This window comes from Lagopus leucura, unplaced genomic scaffold, assembly GCF_019238085.1.
Source record: "Lagopus leucura isolate 7727_CA_CO unplaced genomic scaffold, USGS_WTPT01 Super-Scaffold_100004, whole genome shotgun sequence".
NCBI lineage: Eukaryota > Metazoa > Chordata > Aves > Galliformes > Phasianidae > Lagopus > Lagopus leucura.
The window spans coordinates 45,751,770-45,766,771 of record NW_024962264.1 but is presented as its reverse complement, the minus strand read 5'-3'; the positions used below and the strand labels follow the sequence as shown (position 1 = coordinate 45,766,771).

General features: G+C 37.8%; 1 protein-coding gene across 1 annotated transcript in view; it reads right to left on the bottom strand.

Annotated features, from left to right (window-relative positions):
• The window catches only part of FRYL (FRY like transcription coactivator), a 153,235-nt gene that overhangs the window by 128,324 nt on the left and 9,909 nt on the right, over nt 1-15,002 (bottom strand). Inside the window, exon 2 of the mRNA XM_042872197.1 lies at nt 11,880-12,087. The gene's annotated coding sequence lies outside the window, so the exon portion shown is untranslated. The remainder of the gene's footprint in view (nt 1-11,879; nt 12,088-15,002) is intronic.

Here is a 15,002-nt window from a genome sequence, read left to right as displayed (position 1 = left end):
CATATGTTGGACCTGGGTGGTGCCAGCCCCAGCACGTCAGCTGCCAGCTGCTCCCAGGCAGATTTTAAAGAAGTCTAACTGTACAGACTGATAAGAAAACCAAACAACAACAAGCCAGACTATCAACTGACATACATTAAACTCTTGACTAGGATAAAGCACCATTTTAGCATCCAACACTTTTGAGCACTAAAAAAAAATGCACATGTATTTCAAAGTTGTATTTCACAGAGTTCAATAGCTCTTAATTTTCATGAAGTGCACAGAGAACATTCATCTGCATTTGAAAGATAACACTTATCATTCTCAAAGCCTCTTCACCAGCTTTACAAAGTGTCTAGCAGCACCACAATTTAAGCCATTTGCATTCTCACATGGCATTAAGTACTAATCACTAAGTTATTAACGTTTATTAAACATTGAGTTCCACTTTCCAGTGGTTCTGATGCTATATTTACCACCTAAACTACTCAAACCGCCTTCCATAAAACAAGTACAGGAATAAGCTATCCCATTCTGACCAAACTTTTGCTGTCCCTAGAGCTACTTATCAATATGGTTTAACTGAGTTTTTTGTTTTCATTTGGAAGAAAGCTTAAACACCGTTCTATATTTAGCCTAGAGAAGCCATTATGAAAGATGTCTTGCGTTTAGAGCAGAAAGCTCATGGGAGAAGGGAAAGGAAAAAGAAGAGAGACATTAGCACAGAAAAACGTTCTTTAATGCTTTTTACATTTGGGAATGTGTATGGTTGAAACTATTATTTACTAGACGTAGAGTGTAGATCCACACCTCACTTTGCCACTGTAGATTACAGTCATCACTCAAACAGAGCAAGTTGACGTGCACTCGTTCTGCAGTCAGGGGCAGCCTCTGTGGCAGCAGCTCCCTGCCCACGACGTTTCTGAGCACGTTCAACACAATTACCCAACTTAGGCGCAAAGCACCACAATACACTTCAAAAGAAACTACTTAATGCCACATCCACCACTACAATTCTTCTTAAAAAGAAACAAAATTGCTTTAAAATCTATCAAGTGTACACACGCCATAATCTGCTGGAGGTCACACAGTTTAATCCATTAGATGCTCCCAAGGGACTGGGAGCCACTTAAAAAACACAGTACAATTTCATTGGAATTGTCACCTGAGACACATTCTCAAACACAACGTAGACTGAAAATGTGTGCTATCTTTGCATTCTAATCTGCATTAAAAACCCCAAATATTCAACTCAGTCTAAATTTCCTTTGTAAATGAGTACAGAATTCTGGGTGGCCCAACCTCGTCACAAGAGATACATTGCTAGAACATCATTTCCTGCAGCAAAAGATCTCGGAGATGAAGCAAAGAATTATTCTTAAATGATTTCATGCACGTTTTCCCACTAATACAAAAAAGTTGCAAGGAATGCATTTTAGAAGCGTTTCATGTTTTTAGAACAAGTAGTCAGATATCACAAAGATAAACATTGCTTACAAAAGACTGAGTCATTACAAACTCAAGCAATCACTCAATAGCATTATTTTTATAGGGTTGTTTTTTGATGGTTTTGTTGTTTGTTTTTTTTTTTGTTGTTGTTTTTGTTTGACTCTAAGTCTTGCCACAAACCTCATTTGCAGCTTCCAGTATCTGGCAACAAAAGAGAAATTCAGACACTTCAGTTAGCCAGAACGCTCTAGCTGCCAACCCGCAGCACGCAGGGGGGCAACACGTGAAGCCGGACTCCGGCTCCTCGGCAGCGCCCCCTGGCGGCGGCGGCCGGCCTGATCGCACGGGACGCTTCCAGCTGAGCGCAGCCAAGCCCGGTGCGCGGGCAGGGTCCGGCTGCCGCAGGATGCGAGTTGCCCTTAGTTAACACCATATCCCACACCTCAGAGGTCTCTAACTCAGCCTACAGGTCTCCAATAATATTCATATTTCTTACCTAGCCAAAGGGTTTTAGCTATGCACCCTTGATCCCGTGCTGGGCATATTGTTAGCAGCAAAGCTCATGCGATACACACTATTTCCTTCAACTTGCCAATTCAAACTGAGCATCACCGCTTCAAGTGGGAGTCAATCTGCTACAGAAATAGAGCAGCCACTATAGCACCCACATGTAGGAAGTTTTTCACCCTTGAATCTCAGAATAGAAGCTTGATCTGTATTTGTCTTATGGCAATGAAAACAATCTGCTCTTCTCCAGTGAAGATTGAAGTCATAACTGAGCACAGAATGTAACAGCTCAGCTTGAAATCAAACCTGCACTCCAGCCTGTAAGTTAACATACCGGTATTACATTCATGAGAGGTACCAGATGCCTACTTTATGGATGTCAGCCAATTCACAGGACATTGCTGCAATCTCACACAGAAGTCTGTAGGTAGGGGGAAGACAAATCCTATTTCTTTCTCTCTATGATGTAGGCTTTTTTCTTTTAAAAGGAAAAACCTTTTTGCTTTTGAACTACGACTTAATAGCCTTCTTTTATTTTAAACCTAAGTCAAATAACTTCTCAACCATTTGTAAGTTTGATTTTTATTCATGTAGACATGAAAATTGTTTCAGTTGACCCCATGCTTTTCTGAAAGAATTTCTGGCTTTCAGGTTTCTAAAAAAATGTAAGATCCATCTGCCAGCTTTTAGAAAAGCTTCAAGTTCTTTTCCTTGACCTAAGCTGCACTTTGCTCTACATGGGAATGGGCTTTTTCAATGAATTACAGGGTTTTTTCTTTGGAAAGTTGGGGATTTCTGGAGACTTGTTTTTATGAGCTTGGTTTTGATTTATCATTAACACCCAAAAGTAGCAACAAAATACTTGGCTAAGTAAATCAGTCAGAAGCGGAACACAAAATAATTAAAATAACTGTTATGTTCAGTGACTGAATGCAAGATTATCCTGTTCAATAAAAAAGCCCCAACATTTTTAATGTCTGTGCATTAGATAGAAATTGCTCTTATCAGCATGCAAGGATACAATGCTTTCCTGAATGTGTTAGGAGTTCCTGGGAAGTTTGAGGTAATTATCTATTCTGCAGCTTCTACAGACCTTAGTCAGGATAACAATCGGGCCTTCCCGTCACTGACGTCTTGCTTCTTAGGACTTCTGTCCTCTCACAGAAAATCTTCCAAACCTATCAATTTCTTCCACTGGCAACTTTTATTCAAATACAAACTGGCATTTTCAAAGCAAATCCCAGAGCAGCACTTGCAATGCCTCATACTCATTTACACATGAGTAGGAAGACCACTTCAGTCGGCAACAAAACATGTCATTTAAGCTATTCCATGGCAATGGAAGTGGCCAGATCTTTTCCCACATGAAACAGTTAAAATGAATGATGACAAACCATATTTATGCAAAGGTCATTTAAAAAGAAGCAGTATTTAAAAACAAAGGCTCTGTGGTACAACTACCAGCAATCCAGAACAATGGCAGCACTGCTACGAAGCAGCATCTCCAGAGAAAAAGCAGGAAACCATTACCCAAAGGTTCTTAAAAGATTATAAAAAATATACAGCAGCTCCTGCACCTGCAATCCATTTGTTAAGGGCAACTTTTTGAGAACTGCTGCCACATTCAGAGTTTGCACCTTGATATCAAACGGGTAAAACCATGCAACACTTCAGCCAGTAGTTTTTTTAAGTGAGTGCTGACTGGAAGAACAAAGGAAAAGGATAATTTTTAACCTCAATTAGGCAGAAAAGTTTAAAGAACGATCACGTATGCCCAAGTTGAGTACTTAGCTTCACCAGGGACAGTTCTAGAAAATCTTGTTCAAACGACAAAAAGTAATTAAAGGTCATCCTCAGTAACTCATCAAATAATTGTTTGCTCTGCAGTCTAATGAAAACACAGATCCTTCTCCATATAATACACATAACAGGTGCATGAGTGTATACACACAAATGTTTTCACCTTCAAGAACAAACACATCCATATCACAGGGAACAAAAAAGTCACTGTTATGCTGTGTTTGAGCAATTAACAGTAAACCAAAGCTGCACTTCCATGGTTTTCCCTCACACATAGAATTGTTTCTCACATAAAATTCAAATATTTGTAATAAGATTTTTTAAATATATCCTAGTTCACATGTCATATAAATATAGTTATCCTGTCAGCTTTGATAGCATCACACCGTACACTTGCTGCAACTGTCTACAGAAGGAAAAAAAAAACAAAACCAAAACATACGTTTGAGACAATTAGCTTAAACAATGAAATCATTTTTCTAAGCAAGAAGTCTATATATAGAATAGAGCAGAGCAGAATTTGCTTCTACTCATACTAGAAGTTATTTTTATTACTTTTCATGATATGCTGCATGGGATCTCTATTCTAAAATAAATCATGCAAAAAAACTTTTAAGACACTACATCCCAAAAATAAGCTGCTGGTCACACTTGCAGATAACAAAGTTAGTTACAATATGGCTTTAACAACAGCCAAAACAGCACTGAAGTGTGACAAGACATGTTGTGATATTATCACACTGAATTTTAAGCAGCTTAGTAGAAATGAAGGCACTAATAACTTTGCAGCAGCCCAAAAGAAATTTTTGTTTTTTTTAATTCCCAATTCCTCTTTTCTTTTTGTACTGACAAAAAGAGATCCGTGAATACTGTTACTGTAAGTAGGAGACTGTGTGTAAGCACAAGCACCCACGAAAATAGTCTCCCCAGAGGCACACAGACACACCAGCGCCATTTAGAACACAATGCTAATCGGAAGGGAGAGTTGGAAAGCTCATGAGTGTTTGGGTGTATTTTGTAATTAACAGAAAGCTAGAAACCACATTGATATTCAAGACACAAATACTTGATGCCTTTATAAAATAATTGACATTCAACCATTACAATCACGTGCCTTATGAGCTATACTGCTTTTCACTTATGCTAAAACAGAACATATCAGCAGCAAAGGACATCTAATTACAGAATACAAATAAGAAAAGACAACACTGATGGGATCTCAAGAGGCTCCTCAACTTATTGCTCATACTCAGCCCCTATACTCCTGGAGACTCAAACACACAGGTTTCACATCCCCCAGCAGCACTGATGAGTCCACAATTTTTCCTGCTTACTTACATTACTTTATCATCTTATAGCACACACAATTACAGTTCAAATTCATATGTTATCACCCTATTCAGCATGGAAACTGATATCCAATGATGCTTCTCTTCATTTCAATAGTCTTCCACGTATTTGGAAACTGACCTTATGTCTGTCTCTGTCTTCTTGTGGAAATTTCATTCAAGTCTTTTAGCTTATCTTTACTAGATCTCTGATAATTCTCACTAATGTACTCTGAACTCCTCAGTGTAAAATTTTCATATTAAAAAAGCCCTTAAAAGATTTGTGCATGTTATTCTAAAGGAATAACCTGGCTAAAGCAATGCAACTTCTGCAAAGAACAGAACTGAAAGTTCACGCCATTATCTCTAAATACTTTCGTAACTAACCCGACATTTACTTGCATTGTAGCATAACAGGGACTTCCAACAGGAAATCTATGTAATTTAAGCCATGGGGAATATCCTAGTGAAGTTTACTTCTATTAAGTATTTGGTATATGTAATGTCATATTTAGTTGTATTACATATCTAAGAAACAAAATAATTATTTAAGATTTTATATCAGTTTTACATTTGACAGCCAGAATTGCCACCAGACTCTCCAATTATGAAGCCACTAATACTTTCCAAGTTCATCCCCAGTTTCAAATTTAGAGAGCTGGATGTTTTATGTTGATGACTGTAATTAGAGATTACAGTATACCATCTGTTAAGAAACACTGTATAAATGGTATTGAGGTGTAATAACACCATCAGTCAAGCCTTACCTGTAAAGATCTGCATCCCTGTGCTGATAAAGCAATGTTCTGCATATGTAGAGATTTCAGCAGTGTGTTGACAGTGTTTTCAGCAAATACTAGATCTGTACACTGGATGCTAGATGCAAGATTGCCATTCATATATCTTGGGGGCAAATTACATTCTCATTTATTCTGTGCTGACTAATCATGATAGGAGAAAAATACATAGGAAATACAAAGACAGAAGTCACTTAGCTTCTCTGAAGAAAGGGTTTGAACACTGAAAGCACTCTATTACACAAACAGGATGGAGGCTTCAAGTTATTTAAGAATCACTAAGTTGTTTCTAGCACACAGCCTCCAACTGCTCCACTTTCACAAGGAGTGATCAGCATTTTAATATAAAGAAAAAATATATACATACACACACCTGATGGTGTTCCTGCCCACTGCAGCTCTTACAAATAATATACGAGTGTGTAACTCTTACTTTACTTTAGAAAGGTGATTAAGTTAGTTTTCAGAGGTGTAAAAAGCAACTTGCATTAATTCCACACGCTTTTTTCAAGAACTGGTTACACTGACATTCATCTTTCATTATTTTTTTTCCAACTTGCATGTTCTCTCTCTGAAAGAAATCGACTAGTGGCTGTATTAACTTCTCCCACGAAATACTATTGTACTAAGATTAACAACGCAAAGGACAGCCATTGACAGCAGGCAAATACTGTTGTTGGGTTTTTTTTTTAGCTATTTAAGAAATAAGTAATTTCTCCATCCAAGAAACACGAGCCATACTTCAGAAGTTCATCCATCTGAGAAGACAAAGTACCGGTATTTCTCTAAATGAAACTCCTGCGTAAAATACAATCAGTGATTCAACTGTTTCAGATGCAAAAGGAAGACACAGTTCCTTGGTTAAGAAGTAAATATCAATCAAGGATCAGTAAAAGCGATAAGGAATCGCAATAAGAGAAAAGGATGTATCATCAATCCTAAGCAGATAAGCTGAAATTGGAAAAAATACTTTAGCAATGATTCAGAAAAAGCAATCACACGTGGGACTTCAGCAGGTTACTCTTAGCTAACTATATATGTACCTAAGATTTATGTCTTATTTTCTTAATGGAATATTATGCAAAAGGTATCTAATGTTTGCGTGCCAGTAGGTAGGGAAAATAACTTGAAATTTCCCTTTTTCATTTCCCTCCAAACCTTCAGAAGACTTTTTTCTAGTGGAAATGTTATAAATGTAGGTTTTAGAGCAGTAGCCATTTTTCTCCTTAAACCTTAAAACACTTCCTCCAGTGTAAAGCCAACAGCACTTGAATTCTAATTAAAAATGTAGACCTCTTTGCCAAACACAGAAACATCTATAGATTTTTTTCCATTGAAAGAATTCTGTTTTAAAGTTCAGTTGTATTTAGACAAGTGGACAGAACGCAACTGCCTAAAGGTGTTAAAAACCACACAGACTCAGATCAGCAGATGCAGCAAAGGGTGCTCCCAATGGAGCTCTGTGTGGGCCTATGAAAACTCCAACATTATAGCTTCATTTGTAAACTATATTTAAATATCATTTTACAGAAAACAGAGTTAATTTTGAATCCCATGTATATTCAGATACAGTAAAAATGAAGTAATTTAAGAGATTAAGAGACCGCACCCGTTCCTACCAGGCAAAAAAAAAAAGAAAGAAAGAAAAAAAAAAAAAGCAAGGAATTTACACTTTCCTAATTTCTAGTAATCCAAGATTGGTTTATTTGGAAAAGTTTTTAGTTTCAGGGTTTGAGCACAGGAGAAGAAATACTAATTTTCAGTGCAAGATGCTAGCTGAGGTCTCATTTACTCTGCTCGTTTGAGAAACCTGAAAACTTTTGAGATGAAAGAAAGAGATCCGACTACAAACTCGGTACTAAATTAAGGTTCAAAGATGTTTCTATTAAGCAGAGTGGGGAATAAGTTAAACAGCAATTCTGGGTTACCAGCAAATAAGAGAACACTTGCTAAATGCAAGTAATTCTCAGCATATCAAAGTCACCAGGAAAACAAATGCGTGGGAAGATGAGGGAACCTAAAACGACCAATTGTTGAATTCCTTCCAAGAGAAGCTTCCATTTTTAAGTATATGTGGAACCCTTCCGTATTTACACACACCCAAACAGGTTTGCTTGAGATAATAAAAATAAAAATATACCTCAGATTTACTATCACAGTAAAGTTTCCACAATTGCAAAAGGTAAATGAAACAATTATGCCAAGCAACACATGGCACACTAACTGCAGCTTCAGAAGCTGGATGAACACAGTCATTACTTAAAGGGCAGCAATGAAGATGAAGGATTGCTTCTTCACACAGACTCAACTGCTCACTGATCTAGTGGTAACAGAAAAGCTCAGAGTAACTGCAAGTATTAGCTGTTGACAAGGACCACAAATCAAGACGAATCCATAGAAAAGATAAACACATCATGAAAAGAGATTGAGAAATACCGATTTTAACAAACAGTGTTTGTGCACATTTAACTGATGTGCACCAGATTCAGATAATTATTCTGGTATTAGAAATGAGAGTTATTGTATTGAGATGTATTGAGAGACTAGCAAGTGATAGTGAAAAACTAGGAAAAAAAGTTTTTTCAAATTTGCTCTATTACACCTGAAGGAAAGATTAAGCCTGTTTCTGTAAGAAGCAACAAGGGGGAAGAGAAGCTACCTTCAAAGAGCAGAAAGAAGCAAATACTGACTTTAAAAACACAGCTGAGCATGATCACTCAGGAAAGCTAGAATTCCTTTTTCAAAAGAAATCCAGGCTCCAGTCAGCTGACTGGAATAGAAAAGCTAAAGGAAACCTTTCATTCCATACCTGTAGCTTTCTAAGTAGGGGAGAAAAAAAAAAAAAAAAAAAAAAAAAAAAAAAAAAAAGACTAGTTGTCATGGTCAAAAGCAAGAGGATTCTTTCTCAAAAAACAATAAAGGTTAGGATTGCTTCTTCCATGAGAAAGATTGTGCTAAACAAACTTTACTGCTTTCCATTCCTTAATTCTCAAAAACAGTCCTTATTTCCAAATTCATCTGCTACATCAAACAAAAAAAAAAGATTTGTCAACACATTAACAGAAGCACGTCTGCTTATACAGTCAGATTGTTTCAAGTCAGCCAGCTGTCTGCAAATGGAAACACAGAGGTGTTGGTACTGTCATTTTGTCTCATCCACACTAGCAGAATCTTTCATTAATTAATGCAAAATAGATAGTCAAATGCAGTTAAAATTAAGCATATCCTTCAAAGCTTTTGATCCATCCTTTCTGCTACACATTTTAACCTGCATTCGTAAGGTGTGTTTCATATCAAAGGAGAAGGACCTTTTATTATTTTTTTTAATAGGTACAAGGATGAAGTTATGGAGGGAAAGGCCTTGCTGAAGACCAGGGGTGCCAAGTGCCTCTGAGCAAAGAATGGTAGGATGTTTTAAACCCTGCTGTACAAAAGCACATCCAAGAGGAACTGTTTCCACAGGAAAGGCCTGTAACTGCACAGCAGAGATCAGAAGTACACAGCTGCATCACCTGTGATGGCAAAGCCAAACCTCACAAACTGCCTATTAATCACCACCTCCCTGACTTTGAAGTACTTGTTTTCATTAGCTACTAGCCAAGGGATAGGGATTTTCCAGTTCCCTAAAGACTTCTCCGTAGACACATTATCATACACTTTAATTGTAACAGAGTTCTTATTACACAGTAACTGTACAAGTTGCTCTACATCCTGTTTCTTTCAAGTTAGAGAACACTCCAATATTTTTCTTTTCAAGGAAACAGTTGTTGGCTGCTCATGGAGAAGAACACCATCCCCGTTACAGTTGTCTGATCAAAATGTGTTATAAGAAAGATTCAGATGTCTATGCATGCAAAATGCTATAAATAAGTTTCAGAGCTATAGAAGTGCAGAGTCAGCTGGCTGACAAGTTTCTTTTACCACTACCTTATAATGATGCAGTCTTCTAAGCGGGCTGTTAAAAGAAACAGTTCAAGTCCTTCTGAATACCAAATGTATTTAATTTCAGGAACACCACTGATAGCATCCTATGCTGTGAGGTTCAGTATACAAGTAGATTATATCAGAATAAATATACTGTGATAACAAAATTAACTGAACTCCAAAATTATCATTCATGATGAAGTTGTTCTCCATGAGAGAAAATAGGTTCAACAAGAAAGAGCTTTACAGAACACTGAAAAAGGAACTTGACAGATTTTGGATGTCACTGAACAGAAAAAAAAAAAAAATATATATATATATATATATATATATAAAACACATAGTTGACCTTCTGAACTTCTAAGAATCCCAGAGAAGGAAAATCCTGTAACAGTTTCAACCATTAATCTTTTTCCCCCACTAATCTGACACGCAGCTTTCACACTCGACAAACTAAGCAGCTCTTCTGTGTCCCTATCAGCATTCTCAACTGCTTTCTTGCAGATATCTCAGATGTTCCACATTATTTGAACAACGTAAGGCATCAAGAGCTCCAAATTCTGCAACTCATTTGTCACTGTAAGCAAGCATTTTCTGCAAAGCTCTTCAGCAGAAACACACCCAAGTAATGGGGAAGCAGAGAAGAACCAATGTTCAAATAACACTGGAGCACATTTTTTAAATTAACATCTAGAAACACATCACCTAATCATTAAAATCTTTTAAAGTGAGGTACAACTGGAGATGCTAGAAGCATAAGCTTTCATAGAAGAACCGGTTACAGCGAAAACAATACTAATGTCCTCCAGCCTTCTGCCTCATTTTTTGTATTTCATTAAGAAATAAAAAGCTGACCTGGAGTCTGTTCTAAAGCTAAAAAAGTACACTTGTCTCCCCTGACCACCAGGAATCCTAGGATGTTCAAAGACGACTTCTGTAATGACAAATTTCTTATTGTTGGAAGGGATGCACATATCAGAAAAAAGAAAATACAGTATGAAGTTCTAACAAAAGGAAGTGAGGCAGGTCAGAAAGTTGTGCAACAAGGAATGAAAAACCAGCAGCTGAGGCAAACAGCAATTTAATACACCAGAGATGATCCCATGCCACTGGAAATCCCATCCCATTCACTGAAAATACTTTATTTTTTCCTTCTTGCGTGAAGAACATAAAGGACAATATACTAAAGGAAATTAAGAGCCATGTTAAAAACACTGAAGAATATTTAAGGTACTGAATGCACAAGATCATTAAATAAATATAGTAGCAACAACTGCATTTCAGTATTTTGCCCACATACCCTCTGTTCTCAAAGAGGCTAAAAAGAATACCTGATTTATTGCTAGACTAGAGGGAAGCAAAATCTCACATTATTTTCTAAGGACAATTTATGTCGGATTAGTTAAACCTATCTGCACCCACTTCAGCTCAGAAGTGCTTTATCTGCAACAATTACCCCGTGGCTGATATCAATACAGACCTACTTAATTGAGATAAAATACTTAAACAAAGGCCAGTAAGGAAAAAGAAAATCCATACAAGGGATTGCGAGGGCCTTTGCTAATTAGCTGCACTACCTGGCTTTTTCCACAAGAGGACAGAGCTCGGGCACCTGCCCACACATCCTAGGAGACCTGACAAAGTCAGATTTTCACTGTGTACAAATACATGAAAGACTACTTGACAGAATCACCAAACACACAAATTACTTGATAAAAACTAATAAGTGTATGTGAGCTTAGGGAAAGTATGGGAAGTATGCCTGACTTGGGAAGTTGATGAATGAAAGGCTGAATGCTGCTTGCTCTGTTCTTATCCTCTTTGGCAGAGACTCACATCTGTCCATAATGCAATACAGTAACAGAGCAAATTTCCTTATTTTACGTGGTTAAATATTCTTATTTAAATTAGTAATTAATTTCCATTCAGGTAACTGACATCTGAAGTGCCAGTGCAAAGTTGGACATGTATTTACTATGTATTTACAGTAAAATAGAGACTACAAAGACCAACGCAAAAAGACAAAAAAGAAAAAAAAAAGGATGGACATGTGAAAATATACTTTATGGCAGAATTCTGAAGAAGAGCTTACCACTTAGAAGCCATTGCTAACCACCAACATGAGCTGCTCACGTGTCACACTCAGGATGTATCCATCAAGACATTTTCCCTCAAGTCCAGCTTGTGCTTAGAGATGAGAGGAGTAGATAAAGGTGTAAACAGCTAAGGGTCAGTTGGTGTGTAGCCAAATACCAGAAAGTGATCTCCAAACACAGTACAGACAAATGAAGTATAAAACACTGAAAAAGAAGAAAAAAAAAATGTTAGACACCAATTTTAATAAAGATATCAACATTTTCCAAAACCTTTATTCTGAACCTTTTCACTTGGGGAAAAAAAAAAAAAAAACACCAACACTAAGATCTAGATGATGTGTTTAAAAATTGCTGTTCTGCTCAGAGGTTAAAGATCTTTAATTCATGAGTAGTTTGGGGTTTTGTTTTTGTTTTGTTTTTTTTGGAGGGAAGGAGGGAGGGAGAGGGCAGAGGACTGATACTGAAATAAAATGTACAACTACTCTTTATGCACACATTTCAAGGGACATTCCAACTAGGAACAAGCTTTATTAATAATATATATCTGTACACACACACTCTTTCCCCACTGAAGATCATTCCAAATCATTCCTTTCATATTGGGCCTTTTGATTCTTTCCTGTTTTTCTTTCCCTTCTACTTTAGCACAGGGATGCGGTCAGGAAAAGAAGAAACAGGCTGCACTTCAGCTGAGTCCTTCTAACAAAGCCTTGAGAACTTCTGGAGATTCCTCTACAGCAGAGGCTCGCATGCAACTCGCATACTTGTCACAACTTGCCTAAGCCTCCGAGCTCGCTTTTGTTCTCCTTCACCAGCGAACTACAGCAAAAGCATTTCACCCTGGGGGCAGACCAAGCACTTTGAACAACTCAAGTCTAAACGTGCAGCAGCAATCTACAACTCCTGATCATCTCGTTTGTACGAAAAAAATATTTCAAGTCATAGCGTGAAGAACTACAGGTACATTCAGAGGCTGTACACCCAACGTGACTTCAGCAGCGCTCAGGCACAACAAGAACATACCAGACTCTTTTAGGGATGCATTAACTACTTAATCATCACCCACTGAGAAACTGTTCCTTCTAGTTCTTTATTACCGTTTCTGAAGAGACTCACATAAATGTGATCTAAAGCTAAAAAGCCCCACACTGAAGTTCAACTTGCTTTTACAACTTAAGAAGTGAGACTTAGAGAAAAGCAGGAAAAACAGATCAACTTGTGCAAACTGCATGCAAGTTAATTGATGCTTACTTCTTCTAACCTGGGAACACACCATTCCTTGAAAAAGCTGTCATGATTTATACGGAGGTAAGCAGTCATAAAGGAACGTGTTTATACACAGATACAAATCTGAGTTTCACCTGCTAAACTCCTGCTCTTTAATGAGTGACAACATGTGTTGTCTGCATGTTTGACAGTGCAGTCCATAAAATCAACATCACTTTTTCCTCATTAGACTATTAGGGCAATAAAGTGTTGTTTTCTGTGCAGCAGAAACATATGGGCCTGTCAATCTGTCTTCATTAATTACTGCTCACTTTTTCCTCCCTTTATTTTTTTTTTTCCCCTCTATTAGAAAAAAAATAGTTTCAATCCACCCATGCAAAGCCTCACATGCCCCCTCCAGTTTGAAACAAACAGTTGGCAGTCCTTAAACTCCTCCTCATCTGCACCAAATGCTCACAGCTCCCAAAGACAACTGAAACACGACATTACTCTTGATAAAACTGAAAGCATTTCAGAGCAGAGATTCACCACGGCTTACACCGACATGGTAGCTCACTTTCTCAAACCTTACATTCACAGATACATAGTTCACTCCTTCACACTGTGTGGAGCAAAAACACAAAAACAGTCCGTGATTTGCAATCAGACCCATTCTTCACTACTCTGTGCTCCATCCCCCCCAGGCTCTCCCCAGCAGACTGCTGGAGGAAATGAAATTAAACTGAGAACTCGACAGAACATAAGGACAGGATGCTGCAATTTCAGTTTAATTGGCAAAGTATCCAAAAGAGGCTCAGAGAGTGGCAGGCCTGTGAAAACTCAAATTGTCTCAAGTTTTTCAGTTGTACATACCAAGTAACAATAAACTTCACATTGCAGTGCTGTCCAAAACTTCAAATACAACTATGATTGTATCTACCTACAACCTAAGGTTTCCTACAGAAGCAACTTAATCCGATTAAGTCAGCAAAGGAAGCAAGTACCAGTAAAGGCAGCAAAAGGTTGAAAGTCTCCAAGGGAGTGAGGAAGGATTACAGTAACTACAGCATCTGGCTGGAGGGAAGATCACAGGGCTTCATTCCAACTGCAGCTCACAACGTCAAGTTACCATTTAACTATGCTTTTATCAGACTGGGAAAGCAAGGTGCCGTAGACAAGAAGGTTCCAGCTTTGAGGTTCACCTATTAAAAACTTATTTACAAAAAGCTAAAATAACAGAGCAACACAAAGCTACGTAAAGGTCTTCCTTATGACTTGAAAGGAGAGTATAAACAGGAGGTGGCATGGCTGTTTACAAAGGTGGATAGTGATAGGATAAGGGGGAATGGTTTTAAACTCAGACAGGAGGTTTAGGTTAGATAGTAGGAGGAAATTTTTCACACAGAGGGTGGTGACACAGTGTTACAGGTTGCCCAAGGAGGTTGTGGATGTCCCATCCCTGAAGGCATTCAAGGCCAGGCTGGATGTGGCTCTGGGCAGCCTGGTCTGGTGGTTGGCGACCCTGCACATAGCAGTGGGTTGAAACTAGATGATCATTGTGGTCCTTTTCAATCCAGGCCATTCTAGGACTCTATGAAAGCTCAAACTGTAGGAGATTAGCTATAATAAAAATTATTTTAAAAATACATATCTAAGGATAATTAAATTTTCATACTTAAAATTCAGAACTCTTCTTAACATGCTGAATTGGAAAACAAAAAACAACCAACCTCACCTTTCGAGCAGTAATGAATTCTTCTATATACAAGGCTACTGATCAAACCTAGGGAGGTAATGGAGAAGACTGCTTTCAATGACTGCACAGAAGGGGGGTGGGGATTTAAAATAAAGCTGCAGGAAATCAGTGTGCCAACACCTGCATTTAAGAAGCTATGTATATAACACACTAAATT